The sequence below is a fragment of the Mustela nivalis genome (assembly GCF_964662115.1).
Source record: "Mustela nivalis genome assembly, chromosome: 4".
NCBI classification, from domain to species: Eukaryota; Metazoa; Chordata; class Mammalia; order Carnivora; family Mustelidae; genus Mustela; species Mustela nivalis.
This window is the reverse complement of record NC_139023.1, coordinates 81,212,885-81,227,209: the sequence shown is the minus strand read 5'-3', so window position 1 is coordinate 81,227,209 and position 14,325 is coordinate 81,212,885.

The following is a 14,325-nucleotide window of genomic DNA, read 5'->3' as shown; positions in this document are numbered from 1 at the left end:
AGGATAAATACCCAGTAGTGCAATTGCTGGGTCATAGGGAAGTTCTATTTTCAACATTTTGAGGAACCTCCGTGCTGTTTTCCAGAGTGGTTGCACCAGCTTGCATTCCAAGATGAATGATTATTTGTGCTTGATTTTATATTGTGCTGCTTTCCCCTCTAGATTATCTAGTTTAAAAAGGAACTTTCATCATTCCTGAAGTTTCAGGAAAATTAGACATTTTGTCCCTATATTTTTCCCTAATTTTTTCACATCACATCAACAAGAGAAACAAGAATGTGTCTGAAAGAAATCTGGCTATGAGCTAGCAGGATGCTGGGGAGCTCTCCACTAACCCTGGACCTGCGGCCATCACTGCAGAAGATGCTATTTATGCAAAGCTACTCCGCCTGGGTGGTCTCATCTAGGCCCAGAGTTTTGAATATGCTGATGACTCCTGGATCCCTATCTCCAACCCTGTTTGTGCTCACACCTTTAGATCTGTCTATCCAACTATTGCTTGACATCATGAAACTCTTGAATGTCTAATAGCCTCAGATTCAGCATGGCTAAAACTTATTCTTAAAAAAATATATACTCTTAATTCTATACACCTGCTCCTCTCTCAAACTCCCCACATTAGTAAATAGCCCATCATCTACTCAATTGGTGAGTCAAAATCCTAGAAGTCACACTTGATCCCTCACTTTATTTCCTACCTCACCTGCCATCCATTAGCAGGTCCTGCAGCTGTATACTATATCTAAAACTAACCACATCTTACAACCTCCTAGGCCACCACCCAATCAAACCACAGCAACGATCTCCTGACTGGTCTCTCTGGTTCCCTCCATGGCTATTCATCACACAGCAGCAGGAGAGATCTTTTAATGAGTGAAGATCAGCCTACTCCTTTGCTTAAATTCATTTTATAATTTCTTTGCACTTAAACTAGAATGTAAGTTCCTCACTAAAGGACCCACACCTCAACTTTTCTCCTTCTTTTAGCATCTGTCCACTTACACACTCTGTCCCTCAACCCTCTCAATGCACCTGTGTGTCTGGGCCTTTGATCTGGCTGGTTGAAAAGTTCTTCTCCCAGAAGGCCCCCTGGCTGCTTTCTTCTCATTATTTAGGCCTCAGATCAAATATCTGGTCCTCAGAGATGTCTCTTGGACTTTCATAGCAGCAGCAATAACTCTGCTCTTCCCCCATCACTCTGTCCGGTTTTAATAATTATATTCTTCTTAGCACTTAAGACTCTCCAACATCCTGTGTGTTTGTCTTCCCTACTAGAATGTAAACTTCATGGAAACATGAATTTGTCTTGTTTATTGTGTTATATCTAGCACCCAGACACTGCTTGGTACAATGTAGATACTCAATAAATATTTGCCAAATTAACAACAACAATAACAAAACACTAATAAGGGAGGATTTACCTTGATGATCTAGTTTTTAAAAAGTCTGGGGGTGTTGAATTCTGCCGATGCAGCTACCTTTCTCTTACTTCTAGTATATAAGTGCCAGACTCATGTCACTGAGTTCCTTCTGAGTCATAGTCTCATGTTCTCTGCATCAGCACTACACCTACCAAACACTAATCCAGCTCCTGTTACATGCCAGGCACGGTTCTAGGCCCTGAGGAGGTAGAACTGAATAAAGTACACAGAAAAACCTGCTTTTGAGGAGCTCATATTCATATGTATCTGGCTCCTGTATACCTTCACCCAAATCCCAATACCACACAAACATGTAAGAGAATCAGTACCACACCTGGGTGGCCTTGATGGGAATTAAGGCCAGACAGTCCACAAGTTTCCTCTATTTATCAGAAATGTAAGGGGTCTCTCAAATGGATTACTTGGTTGACCCAAAAGGAGAAGGTGAGGCAGAGCCTTGGGCTGGGTAGTGCCAGGATGGCCTTAAGCATGGAGTGCAAGCAGTACAATAACAAGTTCTGTTTGGCACCGATGCTTGGCCTCACCCTGCTGGCAGCCACGTCAGTGCTGTTTGAGAAGTACAGGTGGATTTAATTAGAGCTCAGAAGCATGCAACAACCCAAATGTGCCAGTATCTACTTCCTGCTCAGAGAAGGAGGGCCTCAGCGAGCCAAAGCTGCTGTCCTTGGTTTGTCTTTGCTGTCTGTGGGCAAACCTATATTTTAAACCTGAAATTATAGTGAGTTCACTAGTAACACTGTTGGAGACCATTTTTAATTAGAAAACTCCTGTGCAGTCCAAGTAAACTAAAGTATAAGTATAAAGCTTTTGTCTCAAAGAATAGTTAACCACCAGGTTAGCTTCCAACTTAAAAAACAAAAGTCACCATATTTAAAATGATTTCATTGTCCTGAAAAGAGTCAACTTCTTTTCTCTGCAGAAACTACCAAAACAAAGAGAATTTTTTACTTGACAACACCTTTTGAGGCTGTCATTCTAGAGCCATGTCATTCTAAAGACCATGTCTTGAAGACATGGTGGTGGAGTTCTCAGAGGTCACAAAGAGAGGACATTCCAAAGTCAGACTTGGCGGTGCTTTTGTGCCCAGGCCAACTATCTCATCACCTTCAGCCCTACTCCCATCACCTTCCTTATAACTCCATTGCCTGGAAAGTTAAGTGTGATCTTAAGAGCCAAGTGAAGTGACATTCTGGACTTTAGGGTGGATTAGATGTATATTCTCTTGTAAGTGAATAAGCCTCTTGATATTTTAAGTATTTGGCATTTCTCTTGAGACCAAGCAGATTAATGATGGAAGGAGGGATGGGTTTTTTTGTTGTGTTTGTTTTGTTTTGTTTTGTTTTTTCCCTCTCTCTACTCTTAGCCTTTAAACTTCCTGCTGCCACAGTTGGAGTTCTTCCTCCATATTTGTATGTTACTGTCACTTACACATAGTGTTTGTTTCCAAAGGCCCAGGGACAGTACTCTTTCACCTGCTGAATCTGACACACACTTCCCCTCAAGGGTGTAGTTGTTCTAAATATCACTGGGCCCTTCTGAACCTTGGGTTTGATATTGGTGCCTACTAGTAGGCTCTTGTACCTTGTAATTTGGAAGATTACCTCCATACAGTCCATTATAAATCTAACAGAAAGAACAATATCTATGATAGTTCTAGTTTTAAAAGAAAGGCATGTTCATGGCTTACACCTGGAGATACTAAATTTTCCTTAAGTTTCTGGTACTTCTTTAGTAACTGCTAAGATACTCAAGTAGTCTAAATTTAGTCACTTTATTGAGTGCCTAAGAATTTTGCTATAGAGAATTCTTTTAAAATCAAAGCCATCTTCTAATTTTGTAGGGAAAATTTTAAGATTTTCCAATATATGGCACAGGGAATATAATCAATATTGTAATAACTTTGTATGGTGACACATGCTAACTAACTAACTAACTAACATTTATCATGGGGATCATTTCATAATGTGTAAAAGTATCAAATCACTATGACATACACCTGAAACTAATAGGATATTGTATATCAATTGTACTTCAATTAAAAAATAAAAAAGTAAAATCAAAGCCATGTATAATTTTGATTACTTGATTATATCCGTGGTAAGTGTCTCCTTTCCTCTTTGTAGATGTCCTTTAGGGTCTTTTTCAGTTCTAAACATTTGGTGATTCCAAATAGTTTGTGTTGGGGGTTTATTTAGACCATTTTTAGTCCGTGAAAATCGTGAGGAATAAGAATGGCTTTCTTTGTTTATCTTTAAGGTGGTTTACTTCTTGGTATTTTTCCACCTCCTCAGGAGTACTTACTGAGTTATGTGTATGTTATTTAAGTCTGTTTATCCTAAGGGTAGTCCCTTACATAGGTGATTATTCCAAATCTGCCAGCTGCCACCAGTACACAATAAACTCTTATGTATGACTTAAGAGTAAGGGTCTGCTCAATTGCTTCCTGTCAGAGTTTCTAAGTACTGAGTTTTTTTCAGTTATTTCTTGAGCTTACAAATCTCAGTTTTTATTTAATCAAAGGAACTTCATGGGAAAACAGCAGTATATGAAATATTCATTCACAACAGTGATAGTGTGATTGAAGAGTAGCAGCAGCTGCCCTAAGTCCATGGCTGTGAAAACACAATTAAAATTTTAACACATTTTTTGAAACATTCTTTTCTGAAGTGTTCAGTTTTCGAAGTAATGGGGAAATGTATATGGTGCTTAAGTATTAACTTCTACTTGAAGCCCTGTTGTAAGTTTAATGATGAAAAAATATCCTTTTTCTTTGACAAATTCAAAACTATTGACCTTATAGATTTTTTAAGTGCTGAAATTCCTAGGCTTATTCTCAAAGTAAATCTTAAGAATATCAAATTCAAAGATTTTCAAAGTTTCTGTGTGTATAAGAATCAGCTGGTGAGGGCACCTGGGTGACTCTGTCAGTTAAGCCTCTGCCTTCAGCTCAGGTCATGATCCTGGAGTCCCAGGATTGAGTCCCATATCAGGCTTCTTGCTCAGCGGGGAGCCTGCTTCTCCCTCTCCCTTAGCAGCCTCCCCCCCCCACCATGTTTCTCCCTCTCTTTCAAATAAATAAATAAAATCTTAAAAAAAAAAAGGAATCAACTGGTAAACTTGTTAAAATGCAGATATGGCTCAATTGTTGATGGACTGTTAGGTAGTACCAATTTCTTTACTATTATGAACAGCAGTGAACATTCTAGTTTGTGTCTTTGTGATAAACATATATGTGTTTCTGTTGGGCATGTATGTGGGGACGTGATTTCTGTATCACCAATTAGACATATATTCAGCATTAGGAGATACTGCCGCAAAGTGTTCCAGAGTCTCCTCTGTCAGTGTGTAAGAGTTTCTGTTGTTCCACAACCTCACCAACACTTAGGTATTTTCTGTTTTAATTTTAGCTTATTCTGGTGGTTCCGTAGAAATATTTCATTGTAATTCAGATTTAAATCAAAGGAACACATACATTTTGGTCTCATTACACAGTGAAATACAATTTAGTCAAAGAGAATGAGCAATCTATAGCCACATGCAACAATATAGATGAATCCAACAAATATAACTGGTGAAAGATGCCAGACACAAAAGAATGCATACTGTATGATTCCATTTATAGACAGTTCCCCCCCACCCCCCCAAAAAAAACCCAAAGCCAAAAAAAAAACAACAACAAAAGGAACTAATCTCTGGCTTTAGAAGTTCAGATAATAGTTAACACTGGAGTAAGGGAGTAGGTTGTGCCTGAAAGAGAACAACCTGGGAAGGTGATATTGTGTCTCTTGATGTGACCACTGGTTTTACAGATGGGTTGAGTTGTGAAACTTCAGCAAGGTGTCCACTTAGGCTTTGTGTACTTCTTTGCATGTCTGTTATATTTTATTAAAAGTTAGGGTTTTTTAAAATGCAGATTTCCAGGCCCTTACCATGAAAAATGTAGTCCTTTGATGGGACCTGGGACTTCACATGTTTAACAAACAGGGTGGTTGAGATGCAGGTGGCCTCAAAGTGCACTTTGAAAAACATTGGTAATTGCATTCAGTGCAGAGGTTTTTAAAGCATTCATCAGCTCTTCAAAATAATTTAATCAGCTGCTTTGCACACTGCAGCTATTTTGGGTCATTTCAGAGATGGTTTCAGAGCCCCCCAGCTTTCATTTCTGAGAGTGAATCAATCCTAGAAAATGAAAACACTGAATGAGCTCCGTATGAGAAAGGCTGCAGCTTATACTTAACGTGGAAAGAACAATCAAGTGAGAAATAAATCCATTAGGTGGGAAGGAAAAAAACCCATCAAGTACTGGAAGCATAGAAACTCTCTCTGGGAGGAGAAGTGATCATTTCTGATGAAAGCCCATTTATTTTGCCAAGAGTGATGGAGTGTGTATGGGTCTGAGGCATTTGGTAGAGGCTCTGTAAAAACTAGGTTAAGGACTGAATCAAAATCTCTTCCAGTTACACAAAGGAGGAAGCATAGAATGCAAATAAATGTAAAACTATGCTTATTGTGAGTAAAAGTCCCTTCACATGGTAAGGCCTGAATCAGCTTTTATTTCATTGCAAAGGGGAAGAGCAGAACTGCCCAACACAATTACAGGCAAGTTGTTAAAGGGAACTAAAAGAGTGGGGGAAAAAAAATCACTCAGTGTTCGTTTAGAGCTTGTTCTATCCACCCAAGTTCTGAGAAAATTCTCAAATGTCAAGAGCTAATAAAACCTGTCAGCTCTTAAAGAAGCCATTATTCTCCCTAGATATACAGAAGTCTAGATAATATTACCTGATTTACCTATAGACAATCTGATAGTAAGCTGATAGTCACTGGTGTGGCTGTCCCAATTGTTAAGAAATTGAAATAGTCTCATACCTGTTGGAAAATAGCCACAGTTGGGGTTCCCTGAGAGCCCCTCCCTCTCTACTGTCCATATTTCCTATCTTCTCTAGGACTCTCAGACCTCCGTACAATATAGCAACTACAGGATTAATGTCTGACAGTCTGTGGGTTTCCAACCCTCTCTAGCCACAGATTACCTCAGAGGTCTTTGCTCTGTGGTAATACCCGTGAAGGGGAGAAGTGGTCTTGTTAAGGAGGGTGGAATGAGGGACACCATCCAAGGTCCTCTCCTCTGTCTTTTCACTGACCTTACCTCCCCTTTTAATTTCTCATTCTTTGAAAATTTCTTATTGGAGTCATATTCTTAAAGCAATGAAGGATTAGTAATTAAGTGTAGATGTTTTGTCCTAGAATGATCTTTGATTCTGTCAGTCTTAAATACTTACATTAAAAAAAAGTCCAATGGCTTACATATGCTCTATGATTCACATGTTCTTTCACTCTCTCACTCATTCAGCAAACATCTATGGAATGCCTGCTACATTCCGGGCACTGTGCTTACCAGTAAGACTCCATCCCTGGCTTAACAGAAAGCTCACAGTCTGGTGGGGATAACCAACCCATAAATAGATAATTCTGGTAAAGTGAGAGAGTCATGCAAAAAGAATTGACAGGAACATAAAGGAGGGCCAGCAAAGTTAGCCTGCAGTCGGTCAGAGAAGACTTCCTGGAAGAGGTGGTTTGAACTTAGTTTTAACAGAAGAATAGAAGTTAGCTAGATGGGGAATGGGAGTGGAGTACATTTTGGGCATAGGAGACTCTATGAACAAGGTAAGAAATAGCATGTTATGTGCAAGCAACAGAGTATAAAGTGTGAGACCTAAGTTGGTAGGAGGTGAGACCTCAGAGAACAGCAGGGTCAAGAATGGTAAGGGTTGAGTTTGATGCTGTAAGAGGCTTTTTCACTCACCAGGGAGCAGCCAAATAATGTGTTACTAATAATAAAGTATTAGATTTGTGATGACTTTACTCCTTAAAAATCTTAAATTAGAGCAAATTCAAGGTTATCCCTATAATATGGTGACTCTCCCCCACTGGTATTCCATATGCTTTCTCGAAAGAAAGAGATAGAGAAAGAAAGGGACTGAGCTAGGGCTAGGAGCCAGGACTTGAGAATAACTCTCTGCTCACCTCATCCAAGCTGCAAGCTAGTAGACATTGTATTAACAAATTATTTCCGCACCTTATCTCCTTACCAGTATTTTGGGGTTTCATCAAATCTGCATACACCCAGGGGATAGGACACCTCCATGAGTGTATTTCACTCCTCTTGTTGGTCATGACAGGACTGTGGCTGTGTAGACTGGGAAGCCATGGAAGGGTTTTCACGCTGTGGGCCCTCGTGTATTTTATGGCGATTCCTCTGGCTTCATAGAGCAGTGATTGGCATCCTGTGGGTAAGGAAATCTCAGCCACACACCCCCAATGAAGTTATTTTTCAAATAAATTACATATTTATTACTGCATGAATATATTGTGCCCATTCAAAAACATACTCCAAAATGGAAATTATAAAAGGATGAGATAAAAATGAGATTAAAACACTTAGAGTAGTTTTTATTTTATTTGTGATAAACAAAACCTCATGATTTAGTGTGTCTATTTTTTAAAAAATCTTGGTTTATACTTGTGATACTATGATTTGTAGGTCTTGCTCTAAGTTTATTTCAGTTTTTGAGTTCAATGGCTGATACAGATGCCAAGAGCCTCTTAAACTGATGTAGCTCCCAATGTAAGTATACTTTCTAAATGATGAGGCTCAGTTCTAGTTCTGTGCTATGATTATGCATAAATTTTTGTTGAAATTCAAGTTAGTACATTTCCTTCATCGCTGGTATCAATCAGTTGTTTTTGTAAGCTAATTGGAGGTGGTACATATTTTTCCTATTGTTAACAAAACAGGTTTAATATCTGCTGAATTTCTGTTTAAAAACTTAAAAAATAGGTAAGCAAATTCTGTATCCCATGTTTTTAAAGTATTCTGATACAAATATTTGTACATGTGACATCCTTATATTATTTTTGGCAATAAAATTTCAAAATGATGGAAATATTTCCAAATGTCTATTTTCAAATTTCTCTTCAGTAGGAATTTCTTTTGAAATGTAGTTATTTTCTCAGTTGTTAAAATGTTAACTTTACTCTGAAGGACCTGGATAAGTTTTGTTTGTTTGTTTGTTTGTTTCCTAAAACAACTGTGAGATAGCATACTGACATGATCAAAGAAAAGGGCAGCAAAGGTAGGCTATTTGTCTTTTAGTAAAAGAAAAAAATATGGCTCTTATTTTGGTTTGGCAGTTTGAAAATTGGCCTGATTGGGTATTGGAACAAGTGAGAGAAAGGAGTCCAGGATGAATTCTGAGCTTTCCAGCTTGAACAACTGCCTGAACAGTGGTGTCACCGGATGAGGTAGAGGGAGGAGAGAACAGAAGCCAGTTTAGGAGGAAGATGATGAGACACCAAGTGGGGCTCTGGAGTTGTTGAGTAACAGTTCAGTTGTGGAGCTACAGGACGTCCTACTGTTACTTTATGCCCAACATATTAAAAACCAAACTAATCTTTGGCTTTTTTTTTTTTTTAGATTTTATTTATTATTTTATATTTATTTATATTTATTTTTTCCTTCTGTTCCTGTCTCACTGTCCGTGGCACCACCATCTCAGTCATTTAAGGCTAAAATCTTTGGAACCATATATAACTCATCTTTTTTTCCCCCACCTATATCCAGTGAGTAGCTTAGACCTTTCCACTGTCATTTATTCATTCCACATATATTTACTGAGGACCTCCTATGTGCCAGGTACTGACCTATCTGGGCCTTGAGGAGATAAGTGTGAAAAAAAAAAAACAAAAAAAACACAACAACAGATAATGTCCTTGCTCTCATGGAGCTTATATTCTGGCTGGGGAATGCAGGCAATAAATATGTAAACATAAATAAGAAAATGATCAGATACTGGTAAATGCTAAGAAGAGAACTAAGGCAAGTGGTATAATACTACCAGGCTGGCTGCTGTGGAGGGGCTGTCTGGGAGGTGCTATTGAAGGTGAGGTCTGAAAATCCATGTGGTATTAGGGGAAAGCACTTTCCAGGCAGAAGGGCCTACGTTCTGGATGAGCTTGGTGAGTTCTAAGAACGGAAGGAAGGCCAGGGTGGCTAGGGCTCCAGGGTAGTTAGTATTGGTGCAGGGAACCCCGATGGTCGTAACTTTTCTGTTCTCATGGCTACTCTGTTCTTGTGCTCTGTCGCCTCATACCTGGCCCTTATATAGTGCCCTTTAATTGCCTCCCACTTTAACTGTTTCCTCCTAACTATTTCACACACTAATCCTTAATTGGCCTTCTGGAGAGTTCACATCTCTGTGCTATGGCAAAAGCCTTTAGTAGTTGAAGAGTAGTAGGCTGACCTTTGGGGGCCAAAAAGATAGGCAGCTCTGCACCTAGGGTGTTTGCTCCCTGTAAGACATCCAAGAGGCCTTAGGAAGAAACCATGTCTCTCATTACCCTCTGTTTATCTACCTGTGTATTAGTTTCTATTACTAACTGTAACAAATTACCACAAACTTAGTATTCTCTTACAGTTCCCAAGGTCCCAAGTCTAAAATGGGTCTCACTGAGGTTAACATCAATATGCCAGGAGGGCTGTATTCTTTTCAGGAAGCTCTAGGAGAACCCATTTACTTACCTCTTTCCAGCTTTTAGAGGCTGCCCATAGTCCTTAATTTGTGGCCCCTTTGGGCCTACCTGGATAATCCAGGACAGGATAATCTGCCCGTCTCAAAATTAGCTCCTTAATAATCTTATTTTCCCCCATAACATGTAATATAATATATCTGAAATATATTTCAGGGATTAGGATGTGAACATCTTCAGGGGATTATTATTCTGCCTACCACACCCTGCTGCTTTGATGTATTGATTTATTAGATAACTGAAGCTCCTGGAGACTTCCTATAAAGAGAAAAGCCACTGAGACTAAGGAAAGGCCTATCATGGGAGTCTCGTGCTTTTGCGCTGTAATCATGGTAAAGCTAAGCCCATTGATGGGGCAGGTTTGCTAGTTTTTCCTGCACGGGAGGTTGAATAGAGGGTGGTGGAGATAGCAGTCGCAGTTCTTGGATAGAATTGGAATAGCAGAGAACATTTCTTTTTCTCATTTACTTTTTATACAGATGGAGATTTGGATCATTGATCTTTAAGGTACTTCCTAACCCTGAATGTTTATGATCTTCGTATTTGGTGAGATGGTTCCCAAGGAGGAACTCATTTCTATATGGAAATAGAGGGAATCAAGTTAGATAGCACATGTTCTAACCTCTTGAAAGAGTTAATGTTATTCTGTCTTATCCATACTTGGAAATTTATAGGAAGAGAGATACCAGAATGTTCCTCAGTGACACATTATTTTGTTGTCTTCAACCTCTATGTTATGTCTACATGCCAAAGAAGTTATTCTTTGGCAGGAAACACAAGTAAACTCTCATTATATTGATCTCCATTGGACAAGGACCATATGACCTGAATTCTGGAATAGTTCTTGGTTCATATAATGTTATTCTTCTCTATAAAGAATTAATTAAATGTATAACTAAATACAATGTAATTTTTTTATCTCAGTAAGACTTTTCATACAAATAATTTCACAAATGAGAGAAAGCTCCTATGTCTTAATTCCTCTTAATTTTTAGTTTGAGCAAATGTAGTCAGATATCTGTTTTTGTGGTGGTAGAATTTTTTGCTTGAATAATTATATTGCTACTAAACATTCCTAGTCTGAAGAGCGAGAGACAAACAAAACTTATTTCCAGGCTCTCTGTATAAGCAGCAAATTGGTAACTGGTAATAAATTTCCCTTGAAAACGGATAAAAGAACAAAACATTAAGAGTAATGACATCTACTGTGTATTAAACACCTCACATGCTTAAGGCACTGTGCTTAGTGCTTTACATATATAGTTTTGTTTCACTCTTAAAAATGAAAATTCTATGCAGTATCTCCTCCCTGCCCTTATTATAGATGGGGGAAGCTGATAAAGCACTTCGAGCAATATGTATGTTCTACTAATGTATAAAGTTAGAAGGGAGAGCATTGATATTTGGATTATTCAGTGCCTCCTAATACTGCTTCAACATTATGTCTTTCTTCCTCTAAGTTCCTCAGGGCAGAGGAGAGGCTTTGGAATGGAGGTGGGTTTTGAAGGGGGAGGTGGTTGGGGTGACTTGGACAAGCAGACCAGTACAGCTAAGGCAGAGTTATAATAGTGTTCTCAAAGGTTAGGAGTCTTTGGGTTGCAGAGAGAACCAAGAATTTCTCACCACATCATCATCCAGGGACGCTGATATCTGGGGTTGCAGTGTTCTTGCTTTGGCGTCATCTATGATGAGAACCTGGTCAGTCACCCCAGCCTGCCCATTCTGGATAGTAGCTCACCTTCCACCCAGCCACTCAAACCTCAGCTAGGAGTCTGCAATTTTTCTTTCTTTCTCCTTAAATTCTACTCTCCAGCAACTTCTGGTTGTCCTACCTTAAAATACATCTAGAATCTGGGCCTTCTGTCCATCCCAATAATAACTACCACCTTCTTTAGTCCAAAGGTTCATCTGCTCTCTCTCTCCTGAATTACCATAATAGCTTCCTAACTGGTATCCCTGCTTCTACTCCTGCTTGCCTGAAATCTCATCCTAAAGTAATCTTTCAAAACATAAAGCAGATTTTCTTTCTCCCTGTTGTTTAATCTTCATCAACATTTACCTACTAAGAATAAAATCCAGTCCCTTAACATGCCACGCAAGGGCCTGTTAGGCCCTCTAGCAAGGGCTAGATTTTTGTCCATTCCTCTAAACTCATTTTGTGTTCCCTAAGTCTTTTCCCATCTCAGGACCAACTTTGCACAGGCCTTCCCTCTGCTGGGTTCACCTCTATCCTTAGATCTTTAACATTACCTCTTCAAAGAGGCCTCAAGTAAACACAGCTCCACATAAACCTCTCAAATATTCTATTTCAATTTTTTATGTGGCAACTATTCCAATCCATTATTGTTTTATTTGTAAGCTTGTTGTTCTTTTGCTTATCGCTCCCGCTTGAGGGCTGGACTTCATCTGTCTAAATCCCCGCAGTGTCTGACAAATTAGGGATTTACTAAATATCTGTGAAAGAAGTGAAAGAATGCATCATAATGATTTAAAAAGTATTGTTGTATATTTAAGCACAGGTGTACACACTGACACATTTTGGAGCATCTGCTTAGCTTATAATGACCTCTTAACTGAACTTCCTAATTCAGAGGAAAAGGCTCCCATGACAATTTATTTGAGCATGCCTTTGACCTCTTGCTGCAGTGAATTGGACAGCTGACTCAAGCTGGGCCAATCAAAATTGCAACCCTCGCAGTTTGGAACTGGGGCTGAGAGTCATATAGTTGGATTATCCCATGTATTCTCAGGAGGCCCAGATGATCATGAGTTCTCATCTGGGGATCAAAGAAGGCTGGTGAGCAGAGAAAGAGGAATGAGACCAAGTTGATGTGCAGTAAGAAAATGTGATATGAGGCACAGGGGGAGAGTCTGGGTGACTTTCCAGGTCTTGATTTCAGTATCTTCTTGCTGCCCAGCTAAACTCCTACCCTTGGGTTCAGGGAAATATCATCAGCCTGCCCTCCAAATACCATCCCACAGGTAAAGCTACTGTGGTGAAGATACCGCAGTCAATTTAACACTCCATGAAAACAAATTTGCCATTAACATGTTGGTTCTGCTTTAGCACATGCTACTTCATGCCATTTTCACCTCATATGATGACAGATGACTTACTTGCTCTTTAACTAGGAACCGTGTGTCAGTGAGGTTTCTAGAAGAAGAAAATGGAGAAAAAGCAGTGAGAGCCAAACATGTCTGTGGTATCCCCTACAAGGAGAGGGGGCCGAGTAAGCAGTGTCTAAAGGGGGAGGTGTGGGTGATGAAAAAGCCAGTGCCAAAGCAAATAGCAGGGAGCTCTCTGGGTTTGTTCAGTGGTACACTAGGTTGCTGAGGACGGGGAAACTTGCAGAATATAAAATGTCTGGTTGCAAGATATGAGTTTAGGAGCAGCAGAGTGAATCTCTTCTGGTGATGGATCATTATGCTGAAATCAATCTTCACAATGGAAGACAAAGTCGGCAAAAATGAAATATTCCCTCAGAACCAGGGATTTAAAGTATAGTAGGCTGCTCCACTGTTAGTAGCAATCAATGTTGACTCAGTTTAAGACCATGCAATCCCCTCTTAGCCTGACCTCATTATATCTGATACTAATGAGGGACTGAAGTCCAGTGGTCATGGATGGGCGTTTAATATTTCCACAGTCACACTGATTCAAAAGTCCTTTATCAGCAAAGGCATGGGAGAGAAATACATTGGCTTCTCAGCAATGCAACCAGCTGTAAAGTATCTCTCAACAAATCCACCAAGGTGTGAACATCAAAAGCCCAGGAGGAGCTATTTATATTTGAAGATTATTAAGCATTAACTGCACAGGGGAATTGCCTCCGAAAATGGCACCCCTGACTAGACACTTCTGTATTAAATCCTAGAAGATGCTGAGCTCTCCTGAGCAATTTTCATTCTTATGAGATTCTGCATCTTGGCTTGGAGTGTGTTCCTCCTATGGTATCTGGACAGGATGGGGAGGGAAAGTAGACTCCCAAGGACCTGGGAGACTTGAATGTCAGTTACCTTTGTACAGACCAAAAGACTGCCTACTATGTCTGTGATGGCACTTTTAAACCCAAGGTGAGGTTGATATATACAGTTCATGTCTGCTGATGAGGATGTGTGCAAATATATCGTAGGATTCTCAGACCAGGAAAAGCTTAGCATCTGTGACTGTATCCTGGCCCTGCTGGAATAATGGCCACAAATCTTGGCTGGAGTGATTCTCTCTGCCAAAAGAAGGGTTTTAAAGCCTAGGGCAGTGTTTCCCAAACTGAACGCAACAGGGTGTAAATATGTGCGA